The sequence below is a fragment of the Thunnus thynnus genome, chromosome 4, assembly GCF_963924715.1.
Source record: "Thunnus thynnus chromosome 4, fThuThy2.1, whole genome shotgun sequence".
Classification (NCBI taxonomy): Eukaryota; Metazoa; Chordata; class Actinopteri; order Scombriformes; family Scombridae; genus Thunnus; species Thunnus thynnus.
This window is the reverse complement of record NC_089520.1, coordinates 31325992-31348950: the sequence shown is the minus strand read 5'-3', so window position 1 is coordinate 31348950 and position 22959 is coordinate 31325992. Positions and strand designations below refer to the sequence as shown.

At 38.2% G+C, this 22959-nt stretch overlaps 1 long non-coding RNA gene across 3 annotated transcripts; it reads right to left on the bottom strand.

Moving 5' to 3' along the window:
- Positions 1–137: 137 nt before the first annotated feature.
- Positions 138–22736, bottom strand: LOC137182056 (uncharacterized). Of its 3 annotated transcripts, none has more exons than XR_010928239.1 (5): positions 22121–22736; positions 21603–21715; positions 12921–13031; positions 6280–6403; positions 138–6117 (listed from the first exon to the last, which is right to left on the bottom strand). It is a non-coding gene; the product is annotated as an uncharacterized lncRNA (long non-coding RNA). The 3 variants fall into 3 exon arrangements; XR_010928238.1 differs by lacking the exon at positions 12921–13031 and having other exon boundaries at positions 138–2474; positions 2562–6117; XR_010928237.1 differs by lacking the exon at positions 12921–13031 and having other exon boundaries at positions 22121–22735.
- Positions 22737–22959: the final 223 nt, after the last annotated feature.

Sequence of the window (22959 nt, the reverse complement as noted above, 5' to 3'; positions counted from 1 at the left end):
ATTCACCACAAATGAAAGAGCAATAATTTACGTGGAATTTATTCAAGAAGAAGCCATCAACAAGTTCGGAAAAGAAAATTAAGATTTAAGTACTAAGATAGAATTAAATGATGATAAATAATGTGAAACATACAGGCTGTAATTCAGAGTTTATTACAGAAAGAGCAACTCCAAACAAATGCAGTATTACAGAAACAGACAATATAAATGTGATGAAAAAAAAGATGGTGTGGGTTCTTCACATTTGCACAAAACACAAGTAGAAAAGCAACAACATGTTCAAGTGCCAAGAAAGTACTGATGATGCATCAACCTATTTGATGTCTAAAAACAGGCAACACCAGTCGCTGGCTTTTAATAGACACAAGTGCTCACTGTAGTCTGACAAATGAACAAGCAGTGGACATAAAACAACTGGTAAAAACAATGAATATGCTGTCAGTGTTATTTAAGGTATAAACCTCTTTCACACAATGGAATCTGTAACTCTTAAAGCTTTTGGGCTTTCAAACACAGGTCTCCATTATGTAAATGTTCTATAACAGCTCTGTTCAAGACCCTTACAGAAAGCAAAAATCTTGCAAGCACTGCAGCTTTATCTAGTCACCAACATTAAAGGAAGTTGAGGTTGTCGAAGGATTTACCAAAAAAAAAAAAAAAAACTATGTATGGGAAATTCTTAATTTTAAAAATCTGCATGATGTACCAGCACCATGCTCCAATCGCATCCATATTGGACAACTCTGTACCATGCAATAGGTGCAACTTTCAGTGTCAATGGAGTAAGTAGTATGTACAGTATATAGTGCATCGCCTCTTGTCACAGACCTGCAATAATAAAAATTCATTTTATTAACCATAACTAATCATCCCGTAACCTCACAGCATTTTAGCTGCTTAACTATCATATTTTGACATCACTGATCTTCCCCTAACCTAGCCTTAATGTAGTTATGCACAAAAAACAAGAATTTTAAAGATGTTGGCATTGAACATAAGTCAGGGTTTTGCTAATTTGTCCGATAGTAACGTTTTTCTCTGTCGACAGTTGAATGTACTGTACTCTCTCAAATAAGGAAATCTCCACAACTTATAGCAGTTTTTAAGAAAGTTCTTTTAAGGATTTTACAGAATGGAAAGACATACAATAGATAGACAGTGTACACAGAAGCAGCAGTACACTTACAATACACAGACAAAACAGCATAAAGTAAATAAATTGGGTAATGACCCATTGTTGCACTGAGAAATTAATCTTGGTAATCAAAATGACAACCTCTTTTCTAATGAATGGCAGACCATTCATTAAATGCTCATGGAAATTCTCACGCAAATATTCAAGCCATCAATCACTTGTATCATTTATTAACATGTTCCCACACATTTTAGTTCAACTTATCACACCATCAAAGTTAGCTTACAAGGGTGAACACTATATATACACACAATAATAGGGGAAGCTGAGTTAATTAACCACAAATTCACAGAAATCCCACCAAATCCAGCCTAAAAAACTTCAGAAGTGAAGGTGTCTGAATGAGAATTTACCAAATCTGTACTTTTGAGACAGGCATATTAGTTTTCTGAGTAAAATATGCTACACGATGAAATGCACAGTCTGTCAGACCTCCATCAGTAAATTAACATGCTTATGTTAATAGGAATTGCTTCCCCACCATTACTGTGCAGGTAAACTAAAGCACACTATTGTCCTTCAAAAATATTCATAAAAGCTAATGTTCTGCAGCTAATTATCATCTTCTCTTCTCTGCACTGCAAAGATCAGCCCAAATCATTTATATTGAAGCAAGCGGACAGGCTCTGTCCATAAAGCTTGAATTTATTGTGAGTATAGTGTACAACAGATTTCCACATTGTTAAGTTATGGCATAAACATTGTATAATTCTGAAACAAAATTAGCATAACCCCATGTGAATACAAGTTTGATGGTGTCAAACCTTCTGATGTCCTGGAGACAGCAGCGTTAAAATGTACAGAGCCAACACTGGCCTGGTTCAGAGTTTACATAGACTCAGGGTCACCCCCAGAAAGTCATATGTGACATCATGGCACCCTTCATATATTGCTATAATAATTGAAGTTCTGACACCCTGTCAAACACATGTACATCCCTGAGAATGACCTACCGTGCCACCCTGCTGATCTCCAAGATGGAAGAGCAGTCTGAAACCCATTTCCCTCGGTAAAAACACCATCTCCCAGGAGTTAGCAAATAAAGACTACATCCATTTCCTTATTGATGTGTTCTTTATTTCCTGCAAATGAAAATGCGCTAAATATTTTAATATCTTCAAACGATCATCTCCCACCTCTGGATACCCTTTAACTTGTGTTGCAGTAGTTGTATTTTTAGTTCGGTCATTGTCATTTGCAGCCTGATGTGGTCCATTTGTAGATCCCTTTTCTCAATTTCTTTTAGTAAGTGATCCTTATAAAAATTCTCTACAGGCAGCTATAGGAACAGATAAGAGTGACACTCAGTACAACTACTAACAGTATTCATTCAAAGCTCGACAGCTTACAATTAGAAGCCTCTTACATTGTTCAGATGGGCTGTGAAGGTGGAGGGACCCTCCTCCTTGTGCTAATTGTCAGTCATGCGGTTAGAGGACAAGGACAGGCAAGTTTTAATGTGGGACAAATACACGCTAACCACTGTAGGTCCTACTGTTCTATGTTAATTTTCATTTAGTGTTATTTAAATATTTATTATTAGAAAAATATACACACACACACTTTCCAGTTTATTAGGTACACCTAGATAAAACTGATGGAGTATAATACAACAACCTTGCAAAAAATCTACCATCCATGGAGGTTATAATATTCAGTTTTTATTAATCATGTTTTTAGAGATGTTTATTTTATAGCCATTTTAGTAGCTGTAGTTTGTAGTGCTGTTGTATTGGTAACACTTCAACTGACAGTAAATTGAGCAAAGGCATTTTATTGCTCATTAATTCATCCTCTCATATGCAAGAGGAAGAATGTGTCATTTATTCTTCGAAAAGTTATAGTCTTGCTTTAAAATGCTCAGCCAGAGTGGCACCACTGTTACACAGCCAGTTTGTCGGTAGGGTTAGTCATATACCTTTTTAGCTTAGTGTGAATTATAGCCACTCAGGGCCTAAAGATTTAAAAAGGTTCTGCAAGGCCAACTGGGGAATTGTGCCCATGGAAATAAAGTTAATAACTGACACCAGGAGCTCTTTGTTAAAATTTCAAATATGAAAATGGTTAAGGACACAAAAGAAAAGAACAAGTAGCATACCTTACAGTGTTATGGAGAAAAATTCATACCCCACATGAATCAAGCAGCATTAAGTCCAACAGCTGCACACCACTGCCTAATTATACACCTTTGCAGCAGCACAGGTGCAAGTAATTTAGCGGTGGCTGATTGTCTGAGGAGAGGAGTGTCTTAAAGCTACAGCTGACCACTATATTTTGAATGTCTGATTTCAGATCAGATGTTCAAAAACATTTCTACAGTGCAAAAAAGAAAAAGAAAAAAAGAAGCATGGCTACAAGGGAAAGATAGCGCTTCTACTTCTTGTTTACAGCAGGATCAGGCTTTATGACAGTATCTTGACCTCAAAACATAAAATACTCTACACTATGCCATATTTGTAGGACCATATTAACTATATACTTGTGGTGACATCACTAAAACCATCACATCACATCACTGCAGAAACATTAGTGCAAACAGTAAATTTACAACCCAAACTGTCCGTTGTATACATTCATTTTACAGACCACCTTACTGGCACATAGTGTGTAGTGTGTTTAGTGTGTTTTTTTTGTTTTTTTTTGTGCAATGAGGGAATATTGCCAAAATTTTGGTTGCGCTCACTTTTTATTTTACCTCGGAAGAAAGTGGTGAAGATAATTGGGCTAAACTGTCGGTGTGTGTCGCCTGACTTTTTGTATATTTTTCTGCAGCAATGTGGCTGTATTTGAAGATCCCAGAATTACTTTGTTTAGTACAATATCATCATAACAGGAAATAATGGCCAAAACTTTACGAATAAGATAATAAATCACCATTTTCTGTGAACGAGCCAAAAACAAACGTACTGAACATAATGTGTTCATATTTGATTTTTTACCAAAGTCTAATTCATTACAGCTGTTCTCTACCTTGATGTTTTTATGTTGCAGGGTTTTTTTTGTCTTTTTGTCAATGCCAAACACAGAAAATCAAAGGTAAAAGCTAAAAAGCAACAATAATGTGGCTAATGAGTTCATACCTTTGCACCAACACAAGGCTGCAGCACATTGTGTGTATAAAATGCAGAATAAAAAGCTTAGTCTGTGTAACCAAAGAAGGTAATGTTGGTGGGAAACAGAGAGACACTGAATGGGTCTGATTGAACCCTGCATGTTATTTCTGGCTTCATCATTTGCATTACTCTCACAGTATTATAATGCTCCAAGCGGTGAGTCAGTGCTGAGTGAATGCAGATCTTAAGGTCTTGCTGGGTCTATGCTGCATAAGTCCTGATAATGGATGCTTTGAATGTAAAACTCTGTTGAGATATTTTAAGACATGTACAATATGTCCACATTCAAAACCAGCAACACTAGAAAAACAGAATACCAAATCTACATTTTCCCACCTCAATAATCCAGTGGACAAGAAATCTCTTTTATTTCCTTCCTTGTCGGTTAAATTACCTGTGTATCTGCTGTGCGGAGATAGGCTCTTATCTTATGTTGAATATGTTGACAGGAAGCAGCATGGTCTGTGAGGTGGATCCGATAGGTAGGCATATCTTGAAGGCAGTGACTCTCTGCATCATTGACAATTCCACATGCAGTATTTGCTTTAGTAGCTCCAGTTAAACTTGTGTTTATTACTTGTTTTACTATGTAAGCAGCATTGTCTCCCTCACTGTTGAACATCAGTTATGGTTTTGTTTCTGTTCATGCTGAACATGGAAGTGGCTTCAACGTAGAAATAAAAAACATGTCAGTGCTGAATTTTAACCATAATATTTGACAATTTGGCAGTGATATAGATTTAAAAGAAGCAGTAATCAGATATCTTTAATATTAACAACGAATCAAATTACTATGTGTGATGTGAAAGGTATCGCTGGTAATGATAAACCACAGCTCTCCTTATGTTTTCACATCTCTCTGCTCATTGGGGGATATTGATGAGGCCTGCCACAAATTCCTGTCAGGGGTGCAAAATTTTGCGTCAACATAATTGTTAAGTTTAGCAGGGTATTTACTAAGACTAAAGATGTAAATGAGCCCAGCTGTAGTTAATCTGATTTGCATAAAGTAGCACTAAATAAGAGATGATGCTGGGCCGTTCTGACAGGTGTTACACCTGGCTATAAAGCAGTGGAGCACAAAAGTGTTTTGAAACTGTTACTGAACTCTGAATATTGGTTGAAGGAAGAGAAAACATTTCTGGAACTATAAGAATGTATTTGTCCCATAAGAGGAAGGCTGTATGTGAGGTTAGTTAAATAGCCTCATACTGTCAGCTCAACAAAAAGGTCAGAGAACAAATAAGTTATGAAAATGTAATGCTAGAGATTTCTGGTGAAGCTTTTAAACGTCTTTGACAAGATTATTGCTGTAAATTGATTTAAAACAATATAACAGGCCTATTGAAGTCATAGTCTGCTTCAATCATGGCACAGGATTGGACCTGCAATGAGCTATTAAAAGACAGTCAGGAGAAACAGGAAGATAAAATTGTGAGAAAAAAATTGTGACAGACTGTCATATTGCTGCTCATTAGTCATCATTAGTGTTGCAGTGCTGAATAGAGAGCAACCATAAGATAACTTTATAATACATATTTTAATTGCTGCAATGTTCTTTGCTGCTGTTACTATAATGTTTCTATTGTCTGAACTATTACAGACGTCTGTATTGGAATGTCTTAAAATTCATGCTGTATTACAATACATTTTACAAAATATGAACTGCAGTTTGACAATTTAGTGGGAAGGAAGAGCTGGAAATGATCCGTTTAACACCCATTGTTTTAGTTGTGTTTTCCATCCTGCAAAACCTGTCTCATCAACCATGTTTCCATCTGGAGAAGGTTGCTTGTGGGGAAACCTGGCCTGAGTGTAGAAGAATGTGGAAGGAGGCAGGGTTATTTATTTACACCGTTCAAACCAAAAGAACACATGCAACTCCATAAAATGAAAGACAGAACAACTTAATCAATCAAACTCGGCTTTAGTGGGGAAAAACTCAACTTATCAAACTTATGGCACACTCACATGCACAGCTACATGGACATCCTTCCCTCTGGACTAATAAACAACTCCCTTAAGTATACTCTCCAATGTACTGCACCATCAACTTGACAAAACCATATTTTATTCAGGGGTGTCCCTCTGTCACCTAAAACAGGTAATGACAAAAAATTACTTGTATCAGTCAACATTATCCATACAAAACTTAGTACAAATCAAACAAATACCATACTAACAAAGCAAAAAAAAGAAAAACATTCAACCTAATACAAATCCCCATGCTAGCTTTAACCCATTACATCATTGATAATGTAAGCAAGAGCATAGAAGTAAAAGTAAAAAGGAAGTGTTTGGTTGCCACCCTGTTTAACTCCTGGGAAAGCATAGCAAGTGAACAACATTTAAGAGCAACATTTAACTGAAGATTAAACAATAGCTATGTTGATTTAAATGTTGATGTTGATTTAACTATAACAAAACATAATGCTAAACACGAAGAAACCCGGGATAGTATGCTGCACATAAAAGATGTTATACCTGCTAAACACAAAATCAGCTACTAGCTGTAGGAGACCAAAACTGAGCTAAAAGGAGACTACATATTGGGCTTTTATTCATCGAGTGGCCAGAATAATGATCCCAAATGAATGCTAATTGTGTGCTATACAGATAGAGTAGTGATGCAGCATGTGGGAATCTGAAGTGGTGAAAAAACCAATTACTGCAGCTTTGTAAAAAAGTTTACATTGCAAATATTCTCTCCACTTTTGCTTGAGTTTCTCAGAATGGAAAACTGAGAGCATTCTTTTTGTGATGTCAATCAATTTAAAGGAAAACTCATTCTTGATGTTAAATAGGGGGAAATATTACATGAAACCAATTAGCAAAATGATGATGATAAAACAGCTTGTCAAGTAGACTACTTTGTAAGTTGTAAACAGTTTTCTGCATTACTTGTCAAACAGAGATTTGATAAGAACACTATGTGCTATAACACTATTTACATTCTTGTAGATCATGTACTTGCATAGCATGTAATTGTAGAGTATATACTATGCAATTAAGGGAAGTGTCTTACAGTCTCTATTAAAATGTAACATTTGAAAAAAGCTGCAGAGACATTTTTTTAAATTACCTTGAGGTTTTTTTTTTTTTTCTTTTGCATTCTACTTACTTTAATTGCACCGGGCATTAAGTCTTCTAGACAGACAGAGCCATTACATACATTTTAATGTTTGATTCTAACACTTACTTGGTAATTTGTAAGTGTGCAGCCAGCTTGTTGGTTAGGGATGCTCTTGACACACATCTCTAAGGAAGTGTATTTTCACAGTTGGCAGTTTCATATACTGCATGTGTGAAAGTTCCAAAGTGAAAGATAGAAGCACCACAGAGCTTGCTAATGGGCACATCTGAAAATTCAATGTGTAAATTTACAATTTTGTTCTGGGTGAAATAGATACCCAAGAATCTCAATGTTACATCAATTAAAATGAAACTCTGGATAGCATGAAAATATTGTATTTTAAGGAAGTGAAACATTATGATTGTATGAAGCATACAAAGTACAATTTTAAATACAATTTGTTTTCAGACTAACTGGAGTTTCAGTTGAACTGATTTAACACTGAGAAGTTTCACTGTCATGTTAATGGTTCAGGTATGTTGACAGGAATACTGTCTCTGCTTTAAAGGGTCAGTTCATCCAATTCATGAAAGCACCTATTTTCTCATTTACCTCTACTGGTATCGAGACTTGCAGATAGTTTGGATCCTATATCTTACCTGAGATTTCTGCCACTATAGGTCCAATAGGTAGTTATTTCGTTGTTGCAACCATATTTTACCAATTTTTCATTGAATTTTCTTAAATGATTGAAACAGCATCCCTCTGTTAAGTGTCAGTCAGTGTGCACATGAACACAATATTGCAGCCTTACTGACGTCCACTAGAGGGAAGAAAGGTGAAGTTAGCATCCTTTGATTACAAAATAGTTTGGAATCAAATGGTCAATTGCAGTCATTGTAATATCACTGCAACTGTGAATGGACAAATGGCTGGAAAAGAAATGTGAAAGTGAGTTGTGAAGCCAGTCATACTCTGGCCTCACCACAAAAAGTTTGCATTTAAATGAAACAACTTGGAGAGTTGACTTGTTTTCCAGCATTGCTCTGGTGATTTTTTGTTTGTGAAACGATGGAGTTCTGTCAGCAAAATAAATGACCATCATCATAATACATGCAGTGGGACATAATGACATGGATACTTCATCTCCATGAAAGAAAGGAGAATGCACTTCATTGTCAAATAATGTGAGTCAAAGTTCATACTTTTCAAAGTTCAATTGCTGGTTTTCTTTTGGGATCATTAAATATGTCCTGGTGGCTGTCTGTGTGTATTTAACTCCTTAGCAAGAATGCAGAAGGTCATATTATGCAGCCCGCTGTAGGTTGTTTGTCTACCTGGTGTGTAATAGCATGCTGTCTACACAGACTGTTGCAGGGACAGAGCCTGCAGGGCTTTGATTTAGAATTTCTCCAGTTTATCATTTATTGGTGGTTCAGTCACCTGCTGACTATGTGTGATTTGAGAATGAGCCTGTGTTGTGCACATGCACAGCTACTTTTTGAACTTTTGGATCTGTGAATGGTTTTACTCAATTTCCATTCTGGTCTGTATCTGGTTCAGAGTGTACCTGTATCAGAGTATAAGCTTTGTTGCACTATATACTATATTTTTGTATGCAACAGTCAATTTTGGATTCTTTTAACCATGACCGCCATCATTCCGCCACTTAAGCCTGCAATGACATATTTTTTATGGCCACAACCAAATTGTGAACACAACACTGACATGTTATGATATAGCAAATGTGTTAGCGAACGGTTTCTTATTCACACATCCAGCAAGTAGTAATAAACATTAGCATTAATTTGTTGAGTTGTATTTCTGGCCACCAGGTGACTGTAGATCCAATATTCACTTTTTTTTTTTAATCTGTGCTTTTGTTCTCTAACTACAGAGAAAATGATCTTTCTCCTTAGCTGCTAAATGCTACATTTAGCAACTAGTTGCTAACTTTGTCTTTCTACTGTTTGCTACTGGGATGATAGTGTACAGAGGGATTTTAGAACTTTTTCATGTGTAATTTTGGCTCATATGTGTAATTTGGACAGTGATGACTAATTATGTCTTATGTCATTTAGTTTCAAGGATCTGTTGACACAATTCCCCTCTCTTCCATTGTACTGGGATGGCAGCAGACATCTCAGAGCCAGATATATCAAAACATGGAAAAAATAAAAGCACCTAACTATCTGTGTGATCTCATCTTAATGGAGGCTAGTGAGACAATATGCTAAGTGAGAAAATGTTTGAGTGAACAGAAGATTGTCTTTTAAAGTGCATTTATTTATTTATTTATTATTATTAGTTAATTCAGTTGAACTATCTGCTTATTGATAATACTGTAACCCTGATAGAACATGCAGTACATGCAGAGGGATGCTGGGAAATTCTCAATAAGATGAAATCAAGCTTAAGATTTCTGCCTTATTTTTTTTGATCATTTGGCAGCATTTAAGTAGCAGATTTATACACCTTGATCAAATGATCCATTTAACAGTCACCACTGACAAATACAAGTTACATGTGATTCATTATTCACACCAAATAAAATATATTTTTTTGTATCTCTCAGGATGCTTGTGCAATAACACTCTTGTGGTCTTAGTCGGGCTTTCCTTGAGACAGCAAGGCTATAGATCATGCTGCCCCGACCTGCCATCCAGCATGGGCGAGAAATGTGCAGTAAAGAGACTCAGGCAGTCACATGCTGGACTTTTTTTACCTTGTGAAAAAAAGATGAAATAACTTCATCCACGTACAGCTTCATCCATATCACACCCCAAGTCCACTTTCAGCCATGCTCTAGTGCATTTAATACATTTATTCCGCAATAATATGTCCTTACAACTAGGTTTATTTTTAAACTCAATGTAATCCTTAGGCTCAGAATCAGGAAGACACCACATATAATTGTGTTATTGCACCCGCATGGAAAAAAAAAGTTGGTGGCCATCAAGTTGTCATATTGTTAACGGGCCTTCCCACATTCTGTATATGAGTAGAAAAGTCATTAACAGGTCAATGCGGCAGCGTGACATGGTCTAAAATGTCGACTGGCTGGGAGATTGGCCTTAGGTGACAGGGCCAGATTCTTCCCAGCGGCAGGGGGCTGAAATCTATAATGGAGGACTTGTCAGGGCTCAAAGGAAGATTCGTAATGATATCTTTGACAATAGACTGCCTGACTGCCAATGAGCCCCTACCTGTCAGTGGAGCAGAGCCAAATAAGATGCCATGGAGGTGCACAAACTGCCTTCTTCCAGGAAAATAACATAAATCTGAGGTTTTAAGGATTCTAAAATCAGGCTCCATAGACCTATATAAAGCTCTACCAGACAAAAGTTGAAGAAAAAGATTTGACAATTCCCTGAAATTATAGCATTTGACATGACTTTCTTGACAGTAAAAAAAAGTCTTTAGTCTTCTCACTCATTTATTTTTTTGCCCTTGAGATGTATAATAATCCTGTGCTGCCTTCCTTGTGATAACACACCCCAAGTTCATGGCTCTTCCCTGACATTATTATTACACAGTGCCAAATTGGAAGTGTCTCAAGAGGTAGAGATGACATTCAAATATCTCATCCAGTTCTATTCATTATGGTCAGTGTAAATGTTCCCTCAACTGGGAATAAGGTGAGCAACTCTTCTCTAAACTCTTACCTAATCAGCTCCCACAAGAGATCATGTTTCTGTGTAGAGGATGCTGTTGTATGGATGACATTAAGATTTGTTATTTTTAGTCAATAAAAGGTAAAATCCGCTAAACCAAAGTTATTCAGCAAAGTTCTATGCGAACAACAGCCAACCCTTTCCCTGCACCCCCAACCCCCCCCCATTATATTTTCAACAGAAATAGGAGCTAGTGACAGCTATTCAATAAATATCCACTTATGTGTTTTTTCAGGTGGTGTGATATTACCCTAAGGTGCCATAGCAGTTGTGCAAGTTATTGACTCTGTTTAACAGAAGTGCTTTTTTCCGCCGCTTATGTCCCCTAAAACTATTCTCTCAAACTTGCAAACATGGATGAAATTTCATTTTTGTTGAAAGAGTATACTTTGTATGTCACTGTATTGTGTCAATCAAATAAATGACCTAAGGTTGTGGATCCATTTTTAGGCTTTCAATTGCCTTGAAGCAAAATCCCAAAGTGGATGCGCTCAGCTCATATTTCCAAATTAGCATGTCCTTTTTTTAACACAGAAAGGCACATGAAGAAGAAAAGCAGAGGTGGTTAGAATGCAGAAGATTCACCCATTTCCTACTGAGGAATTATTGGAGCGTATCCCTCTGGCCGGCAGTGTAATAAGTGGGCTGAAACACTATGTACTAATCATTTGACAGTAACAAAGGCAAAAAAAAAAAAAAAAAAAGACAGAAAATTTTAAAAAGGAGGACTGCTTTGACCTCTGGTGTCCTAGGAGAAGAGGCAGCATGTAGGTCTCTTTATGAGTAATACTGTCTTTAGCAGACAGGGAATTGGCAGTACTATTATCTCCCGGGGGTTCACTTAAATGTTAACATCTCCGTACTGACCGGATTTCTAAACCTCATTCCTGCTCCGCATGCTGGAACAAAGAAATTAAGGAACTGAGGTCAAACGCTTTTTTTTTAAAGAAGCAAAGTAAACAGGAGAATGTGAATATCTGCGCTGCACATGCACGGCACATCTTATAAAGCATGTTTTTACATTTCTCTGGGCCAATTCATAATTCTTAAAAAATGTCACAACAGAGATTCACACCTAGAAAAACATGGTTTTGCTGGCATTGTGTGTGTGTTGATGCACAAAAAATATATATGTATATATATATATATATTTTGATATATTGATGTGGTTATATATTGGTGATGAATTATAACTACATATTTTTGCATGTTCGTCTTTATTATTATCATTATTATTATATTGGTCTTAGTTATATTTTGCTTGGATGTACTTTAATGAGTGTTTATTATTACTGCGGCTGTGTAAAAGGTTATTTATGATCATTTGTTTTAGTGTGGGCCTTGGTTTGGAAAAATAGAAAAGATTATTGAAACAAACGTCAAACTTTTGATTCAGATAATTAGCCTATGTATTGCATGTTTGGTGTCTTGTGCTATAGCATATCATTTAAGTACTGGTATATACTGTACATCATAGTTAATGAAAATTTATCACTGACACTGTTTTTTTTAATTACTCCAGCCATCATCTCTTGCCTTTTAAGATATTTGTTGTGAAAAATAATCACACTTCAAAATATTAAATACTGATAAAAACTGTGCTGTGATTGTAATTTATAAGACAAACATGTCCAATAATTGGATCCATTATTTTATAAACCTATGTTGTCATTTGCAATATTGCAAAAGCATTTTACAGTCTAATTCTAAGCTGAGGTACATCCCTGAGGAAGGGGAATTCATTGCTTTGCAAGTGTCACAGTGAGTCAGGAAAACAAATGTTCAAATTAAAAATACAGTTTAAATTCTCACTGTAGTGTTAAAAACCTGCAGCTGTATTTCCTCCTAACATGGTCCCGATTTACACTATTGTGGTGACCGCAGGCGTTGTTGTTGTTGGTGGTGAAAAGAAGCAGCCCGGTCTGTCTTCTAAATGTAATTCTTGTGTTGAAATGTGCCCCAGCAGCAGATTCACTCTGCATTTAATGAAACACACACAAACATTTCGTACAGGGTCTCAAGGTGATAACAGGATTTGATGAGTATTGATTTACGCAAGTAATTTGAAACCCTACTACATACTGTACATCAAAAGTCTTTGACATCACTGTGATTTGTTTGAGATGAGGCTATCCATCATGACACACTCAACAATGAGAGCTGAAAAGAGTTGAGAAACACCATGTGTATCTCTGGAGCTGAGGATTCATTACGCTTTGATTCCTATGCAATTTCCTCTTCTTTTCAGTCTCAGCACTCAAGTAAGTTTCCTTCTTGTCACTATCCTCTGGAGAGAATTTCTGCTGAAGACGAATTCTGGTTTCAGCTAACGAAATTAATCCCGAATATCAGAATATCCTCAACAATTGTGCCTGCAAATACACACACGCCCCTTCCCCTTCAAAATCCACCACACCTTTGACACATACAACAACATCACGTAATTCCACCGAGTGCCCCTCCAACGGGACCGACCTATTTCATATTTATACCTAGTGAGGAGATGGTGTACTTCGCTGCGCTTTTGAGCGAGAGATTTCCCTAGCCTCTCACAAAAACGCTGCCACCCTTTAAACATTCAAGTCATGGTTCAGTAAGGTGCCTGCTGTCAATTTTATTTATAAACCTCCCTGGCCTGTTCTTTCATTCAGACAGGCGCTCTACTACCCCTCCATCCACCTCACGTATATTGCCATGAGAGATGCAGACACCACCTACGAGGCATCCTCAAAGGCAAAGGGTAAACATGGCTCACAACAGCACTTAATGCAATCACTGTGCAAAGAAACACATGCCTCAGCAACATCGAGCTACAACACTCTTTGAGGTGTTAAGGTGAATAAAAATGCCTCGCTACATCCCGTGGCTTTAGAAGTGTATATTCCTTCTGAGAGCCACATAGCAGAAATTACCCCCCACTTCCTCTGCCCAGTATTCGCCTCTCGTGCAGCAAGCAGCAAGCAGCGAGGCTGTGAGGGCGTGATGACTCCCCTGGTTGTAAGTCTGACATGATACTCTCACAAACCAAAGTGATGGTTCCCTGTGTGTGAATGCAAAAGGAGAAGCCCCAGTAAAACAGATAGGTGCCCTGGAGAATGCCAGAGGAACACTCAAACTGTGGTATTTTAATGACATAATGAGGGCAGTTGCATGCATTTCCTTTCCTTTTTAATTTGCAGTTTCATTTTATGCGAGAAGTAACTACAGTGTGTGAGACTGAGGTAAAGACATGCTGCACAGAGGTGGCCATCACAGAGGATCTTGTTAGGCTAATTTGCATTGTATTTTTTTTTTCAACTCCGCTATTCCCAGTTGCATCTTGTTTTTACCTATGAAACTAGTGTTGTTTTGCTCTCTTTCCTTCTGTGTTAAAAGTCTCATCTCTGCAGAATGATATAGCATACCATGCCCTGAATGAATACTGACTGGGTGGAGGATCTTTTTTTTTTGTATACCCTTTTAAGATTCAAGCTCCTGCACAGATTTTGATGAATCGGTGTGCAGTAACAAGATGACATTTGTTGAAGACAGTTTTCTTTATATTTAGGTACAAAATTAGTGTGGCCAGCTTTTGTGTACATTACATAATATATATGGTAGTGATGGATAGATAAATAGATAGGATAAGGTTATACCTATAGCAACATTTTATGAGTTGGATTTTTATGGGTAAAGGCGTGGACATTGTTGAGCATGATTTTGTACAAATGCATGTATATGGGATGCCATATAGTCCATTCCTGTGTCCCAATTAGGGCAGAATACCTCAATTCTGTGTTTCTAAACAAAGAGTGTCATGACAAGTTGACACTTCCTGTCCCACTTCAAACGCCCCTCCTGATGCTGCCAACAAATGCTGCCCTCTTTGCCTGAACTTGAAGGATCCGACCAGTGTATTCTGTGCAGCTGGCAGTATGCATGCCAGTAATTTATTTAGTGGAGAATTCAGGTGAATCTCATGAAATTGGTAAGTAATATAAGAAGTGATATCTCTGGAGTGCACCAGGAATCTCACCTGAAAGAGGGAGACAGGGGCACCCTTTTGAAGCCAGGCCTGGGAGGGGAGTTTGCCTGACATGTTGAAAGCTCTATTGTTGGGCTGTCTTGGCTGACACGGCTCTTCAGTGTTGTAATGAGGTCGGGGGGCAATGCCTGTGGACTAACAGACAGGGGGGGTGTTCCCATTTTTAAAAAGGGGGACCGGAGGATGTGCCCCAATTATCGGGGATCACACTGCTCAGCCTCCTGGGGCAAGCTTATGCTAGAGTGCCAGGAAGGAAGCTTGGCTCTTTATCCTTGCAGCGATACTGGAGGGGTCATGGGAGTTTGCATACAATCTACATGTCCTTTGTGGACTTAGAGAATGCTTATGACCATGTCCTTTGGGGTACCTTGTGGGTGGTGTTGGAGGAGCATGGGTCACCAAGTTTCTATAAGTCATTTGGTCCTGGTATAACTGGAGTGAGAGTTGTGTCTGCATTCTAAGCAGGAAGTCAAACATGTTCTAAGTGGCTGTTGGGCTCCTCCAGGGTTGTCCCTTGTCACTGATTCTGTTTGTGATTTTCATGGAAAGAATATCAATGCTCATCCAGGGGGAGACTTTGACCTCCAGCACGTGCTGAGTGTGAAGTGAAGTGATCAGGATGATCATCAGCATCTCCAAGTCTGAGGCCATGGCTCTCTGCTGGGAAATGGTAGACTGCTCCCTTTGGGTTGGGAATGAGTTGCCGACCCAAGTGATAGAGTTCAACTATCTCTGGGCCTTGTTCACTTGTGAGGATATGATGGATACGAGTGGCCAAAACGATTCTCCTTTTTAGGGTGTCTGGGCTCAGTCTTAGAAGAGATGTAGGACGTTGCTGGGGAGGGGGATGTCTGGGTCATCTCACACAGTCTGCTGCCATCATGACCCTGTGATTCATTTATTCATTCATTCATGGATTATAATGTGACCATGACACTTACATCTGCCAAGTGGTTCAGGTAGTCATCTTTCACTGGCAAATATATATCATTGATTCTAAATCAATTTAAATCTCTGACTTTTGATGAAGAACACCTGAATGTACCATTATTTGGGGTCTCACTAAAGCTTCTAGGAGATGCCTTCTTTGGAGAGGAGATTCATTCAGGAGATTTAGAGGAGATCTTGATGTTCTTAGCTCAACAAAAAGATCAATGATCATCAAGTTATGGAAAGAGTGCGTGGTTGATTTATGGCAAAACTTTTTAACTCCTTTGACTGATTATTGCTGCAAATATATTAAAATTACATAGCAGCCTGCTTTATTGGCTAATTGCTAAACAAATTTGTGCAAGATATAGCTAACAGGTTGTTGCACTGCTGCTCTTTTATCTCATGTTGCTGTGCTGAGAGCTGTGGTAAACACAACAGTGCTGCAGATTTTACCCCTGCTTTTCCAAGACATTTTATTTGAGACACAATTTCTCTGCCACAGTGGTCAGTCGGTGGTCATAAATCAGATGTGTAAATTTCCCTTCTCTCCTTCCATACGTTGCATCTCTGAACAGGAATGCCTTAAAATACCCCCAAATCCCCCTACCAAGCGTGTAGAACATACAGTGGTACATACAGGATCTGCTCCCTAGGTAGATATAAAGGGTTCATTCTGAGGTAATGAATACGCAATGATTCTTAGTTTCAGGTGATTATACACTACTTAAAACATACTTTTGAATACTACATTCCATTTCTGCCAAGTCTGTTCTGCGAAATGCCACTAAATTCTACACACTGCACCTTTAAATACCACCTTTTCAAAACCTCTGTGTGGTCCTTCAGTAAATAATAACAAATGCAACTTCACTGTTTTACATAAAATGGGCCATAAATCCTTGGAAAATATCCCCCTAAGGTACGGTACGATATTTACAGTGATATTTAAGAAGAGTAGGCCATTTTCAAGCTAACACCTAACAATTGCCTGTATGCTGCAAACAAATAGAACATGCTAGAGAAAACATTTTTAGACTAGTTTCAACATGGATGGACATCTTCTGTCTTCTGACTGGAGTCCTGCACAGGTCTACTTTGTGCCATAACCACAAAGCTCAGCAACCAGAACCAACCCATTACCTGCAATTATCTCTGAATCAAATCCTTCCCTGACTCACTTAATACAAGACCTGACCCAGCTCTAACCGGCTGCTGGGTGAACAAGGGGGAAAAATCATCATAAAAATGAATAAAAAAACAGCGATATGTGCGGTAGCACAAGCACGCTACATGTTTTCAGTAAAATATGTGTGGATACTCAACTTAAATCTAAAAGACACCAGGATTTAACAGTTACTGACATTGTATGCTTCTCCAAATGTCATTTTGTATTTGTTTGTTTTATGGTGAAAGGACTGTTGAAGGCATTTTCAATTTTTTTGAAAAAAAAAAAAAAGCAGATCGTTGGGTGGACAGGATCCAATGAAGCCACACCGTTGGATTGGGTGACATATTCCTTTTGTGTGAGTCAACCTAGCAAGGCCATCTTACCAGGCTACTTTTTCCAATCCTATCATCATCAAAGTTTGTTTTTTCCCCTCTTCTCTGCATCATATGTTTGCACAACATTTCTACCACTAAAAGCAAACTGAAACCTGTGGTGGAAATCTGAGAATAAAAAGCTGACAAAAACCTCGTTGTCTTTTTGTCCTTTAATGAAAAACCTTGCAAGGGATCATCATACAGTCACAACAGAGTGTAATTGCAGTCTGATGGCAGTTACAAAGTGTACATACTTTTTATAGACAAGGAGAGTGGGAAACAGTATCAGGATGTGTGTGGGGTCCAGTGCCGGATCTCATCAAAGCTGTCAGACACTTTGGAATATAACTGTAGCATGTATGAGATGAAGCTACTCCCTATTTGGATCCAGACAGTGAACAAAACCAATCATGAGCATAGACCAAATGGTTACATGTTTGAAGTTACACAATATGAGTTTTTCCAAAGTGCAAAGTCTAAAATGGTGTAGAGAATACGAAATGTGTTGTGTGTTTTTCCATTAAACCTCTGGATTCTCACATGTACATCCCCTTCAGTTGGTCTGTAGAGCTGCCAGTCTGCTGTCAATAAAGCTGTTTTCATCCCTACCTTTGCTAGCCAGTCACATATTGACATACTAGCCCTCACTGAAACCTGGATACATCCAGAAAACACTGCTACTCCAGCTGCGCTCTGAACCTTTCCTGCTTTTTGCACTTGTGTCAGGTGGAACTGAGCGTTGAGGCACTTATTCTCAAAGGCTTCTCCTTGATCTACTGTAGCTTGGATTGCACATAGCTTTGGACAAAAGCGTCTGCCAAATGAATAAATGCAATAGCTTGAAAACTGGAAGAACAAGGGTGTGAGTTCAGATCACCCAGGCTGAAGAAAACGTGTGTGCATTAATTAACTGATTATATTAATGTTAAAACTGGACAAGACCAAAGTATTGGACAAATTAAAATTTTGACCTGGTGGCACTACATGAAAATTTAAGAGATCACCATTACAATTCATATTAAGGGAGAAATGTTTGCACCAAATGTCGTAGCTGTCCAGTAGCTGTTGAGATATTTAACTCAAAGCCATAAACGTAAACCTCGTGGTGGCTATAGAGAAAAAGTAAAGGATCACCAAAGTCATTGGGATTCTTCATCTGGGAACCATGAATGTCTGTACAAAATGTGCCAATCTATCAAGTAGATGTTGAGGTGTTTCACTCTGTAAGAAAACTCTGACCTGCTGATGGCGCCAGAGAGTATTGGGGACTGCCAAAGTCAGTAGACTTAATCCTCTGAGCACCATGAATATCTGTACCAAATTTCATGGTCATCCATCCCATACTTGTGGAGACATTTCACCAAAAATGTCAGCTTTATGGTGGTGCTAGAAAAATCATCCATCTTAAAGTTCATACAGTATATTTTAGTCAATGTGGTGGACCGGCCAGCTATAATACATCTATAAGGAGTTAAAGGTTACAAAATGTTTTACATTTTCTTTCTCCATTCTAAGTACTTATTACATTGGACAAGGTTTCAGATATTTCAGTTACCCACCATATATTGTTCCCTTGTCATATCACTGTTGTTGTCATGTTACTTTTTGTCAGTGCTTTCCAGCCTCTGTTTTTGATTACCTGGACCTGTACCATATCTGCACCTGCTTGCCTGCCTGTCTGGACTTTTCAGTATCTCATCCCTGCAACTCTGTGGATTTAATACTATTGCTTTTTGGACTTAGCACCCATGCCTGTGAGCTTTTCTATCTTCACTTTTGACAATAAACTCACTGAACTATACCTGCCTGCCTCTATAGTCTGCATTTGGGTCCTTCCCCTTGTTGTCTAATGCACACCACCTGTGACATTACCAATGATTCCTTCACAGTGTTGTTAGATTTGCTAGATTAGCCGTCACATTTGGCACTATAGTTGGCATCACACCCCTGATTTCTGGTACCTTGAGGTAATGCTCTTGAAAAGAAAACCCTTATTGCATTATCTGGACTATATGAGTGTACCTTAAGAGTTTGTTGTAGATAAACATCCCCCTGTGTACTCTTCATTCACATAAAACTGTATATTACATGAATGCAGCTTTAGAGCACTTCAGAGGTCTAGCCTGTTAAAATAACACTGTGTATGTAATACTGCTATATAAGCAAGTTTGAGAAGATGGACAATCAGGATGTAATGTAGCCAGATCCCATCGCACCTTGAGTGTTGTTGTACTGAAGGGCCACGTATTAATCCCTTTTGGGCTCAAGGACCTGTCTTTAGCCTTTGAGTGTGTGTGCATAAATATAAGTACAACAGTACTACCAGCAAATTAGATAACATAAAAATCTACAGTTAAGTGGCTCCACTTTGAGCACAATTAACAATCACGAGTGCAAAAAATAGGAAAATATGCCTCTGAATATACAGAATCTTCTTTTACATGCCTATTAATGTAGGCTGTAAGGACATTAAATTGAGGTGGGAATCCCAACTGGCAACAGGACAGACCCAATTAATTTTTTTGGATGTTCCAAATTGTGATAATCCTGTATTGACATGATATTAACCATGATATTTAAAAAATGAAATATTGTTATCATATTAACAATACAAATACAATATTGTGTAAATAGTCCAGCACCTCTTAAATCATTTCCATTTTTTTCCCCCATTCTCACTTCCCACTTCAGTCCTCTTGTGTAGCCAGCCGTGCCCTGAGCTACGCATCCGGAACTTTCTGCTTTATCCGTATCTCCTCTTTCCTTTTACTTTTTTTTCTCTGCTCTTTGCTTGTCTTTCACTTGCTGTTGGTTTCTCTCTTTTTACCACTGTGACCAAATAGTTTTCTTCCAAGTGAACTTCCTCTTGCTCCACAATCATGATTAACTCACTTTCCAACATAGATTCTTACGAATCAGTGACCATATTGACAATTTTACACTTGCTGTTACACAAACACAGAAACAGCCATGCATTTAAGTGCTATGCCGAAATCACAATAAAAATTGAGCCGCAACCACCAATTACACACTGCACAAACCAGCCAATAACTGCGGGTCTGAGTGTTACACTTGCTGATATACAAACACTGAAACAGCAATGAGTTTACGTTTATGTGGACTTCCAAAGTTGAACTGCTACCTCCAAACACACACACACTCTAAAAAGCCACAAACAACGCACAACACATACTTACAGTCCCCCTAATTGTCAACTCACAAGAAATAAAGAGGATGATCACTGACTCTCTCGAACTACACTCAAAACACCATATCCTTTCTGACTGCTTACTAGCATTCTGCAGCGACTGCTAAAGCTAACTCTACTGGTACTCTATATGCTCAAAAGGCTCTCAGTCCCCTATGTAATCCGGAAGTGGGCCCTTTTCAATGAGCCAAATAGGACTTGAGTGCCTTTCCCTGTCCCACTCAGAGATGTTTATATTCATATTTAAGCCTTTTTGAATCTGGAGCCCCGCCCCTATAGGTAGGGATGATCCTCCACTATTATGGTTGTGATATTCTATAATTTTTTTATTGTTAATGTAACCACTGCTTGCTATGAATTGGGCTAAGTGCTAAATAAATAGCTACACCAATATCTTACATATATTTAAGGAGGATGATAAGTAAAACACAAGTTCAACTTAATGAAAATAGAGAGAATGAGTTTATTCCACACATGGAAAAAAATTTAAACCAAGATTTACCCTTTCACATATTTCTTAGATTTGGCCAACAATAAAATTAAAAATTTTTTTTTAAAAAATATACCCCTTTAAAATAAAACAATAGACCAAATTAAATGTATTCCTTTTTTCCAGAGCTCTTCAAATATTAAAGCAAAAAAATAAATAAATCAATAAAAAAATTAAATGAAATTGTCCACCCTTCGATCCTTTTGTTAATAGTAGTAGTATCACTTTCAGTTCAATACAATTTTATAGTCCTTCTATGTCCTCCTCAGATGCGAATAGTTTAGTTTCCTTGATAGTTTTGTTCAGTTCAGTTAAATTATATGCCAGTTCTGTATTTAGCTTAAGCTTACCTGTAATTCAGATGGAGATCTGGATCGTCCAAGTCCAACTGCCTCTTGGCCCTGACACTCCCACACGCGACAGCCGTGGTCGTTGATACACCTCCCGCTCGCTGGAGCCCTCTCTCAGAGAATCGATCATCAAAAAAAACAACCGGCATACCGTACAAGTTAACTTCAGTTAATGTCAAATTCTCTTTTTAATATGCACATTAATATCAAGATCTTACGGTCATTTTCTAACCTTTTATCAGCTTATTGCTAGCTTAAATGTTCACAAAATGAACATAAAAAAACATGCCCATAAACGGAAAATAAAATTCACAAGACAATAATTTCTGCCAGCAATTATATCTCAAATCTCATATTACTCAGAAAATGCACACATCACAATATTTTACAGTGCTTCTGTTTAAGTTACAAACAATACATTTCTCTGTTTTTTTGTTTTTGTTTTTTTTATCCACCGTCATAAAGTGAGCATAAGCTAACATCGATTTTTAAGCTAGCACTAAAAGGTAGACACTCACCAGAGAATTGTCATCAAAAACACATCTAATAGCGATCCTCTTTCATCCTCTGGTAATCAGTAATATCCCGGAACAAGATAAGTCTCTTCTGGACAACTTTAACACTGATTTCAACAAATATAACAACTTTTCCTCTCTTTCACTCGCTCGCGTGCACACCATGGGCCCATTCAGTCCTTTAGAAATTGCTCGCCTGGCGCATACGCCAAAAAAGTTTCTAGCTTCCGGGTTTGCTTCCGCGTTGTGCGGCCCACTGAATGTGCGCAGTAGTGTTTCCCCCGCTGGCCCTGCCCGCGAGCTCCCGCTCGGCCCATAGACTTTACATTGTGATGACGTCACGGATTTTAAAATCGCTTTTCTCGGCTCAAGGAAAGTTTTACAAACATAAAACCTCCATGGATCAAATGTTCATAATAGAAAGAGTCATAATTGACATTGTTTGCAGTTCGAGGTGTCCAGTCAACGGTTTTACAGGCGTCTCTTTTATAATGGTGGTCTATGGGGAAAATCCTCTTTGTGCTGCAGGGGGATTTTTCGCTGCAATACCGCGAGTGGCCACTGGGAAAAATTGGCTGCAAGGCAGAGCGGTGGCGCCCTATCCAGCTCTTATTATACATCCATGTGCTGAACTCCGTTCAATTTGTTTTCCTGCCTCTCTCACCCCCCCCATGGATGTATAATAAGAGCTCTTATAATACATCCATGACTCCCCCTCCCCCCTCTTTCTCTTGCGCATCGCTAATAACAACAGCTCGTGCTGCAGGCGCTTACCGCCACCCTTTGGACTGTTAATCAAACTACAACAACAACTCTAGCATTGAATTTGACTGAATATCTGT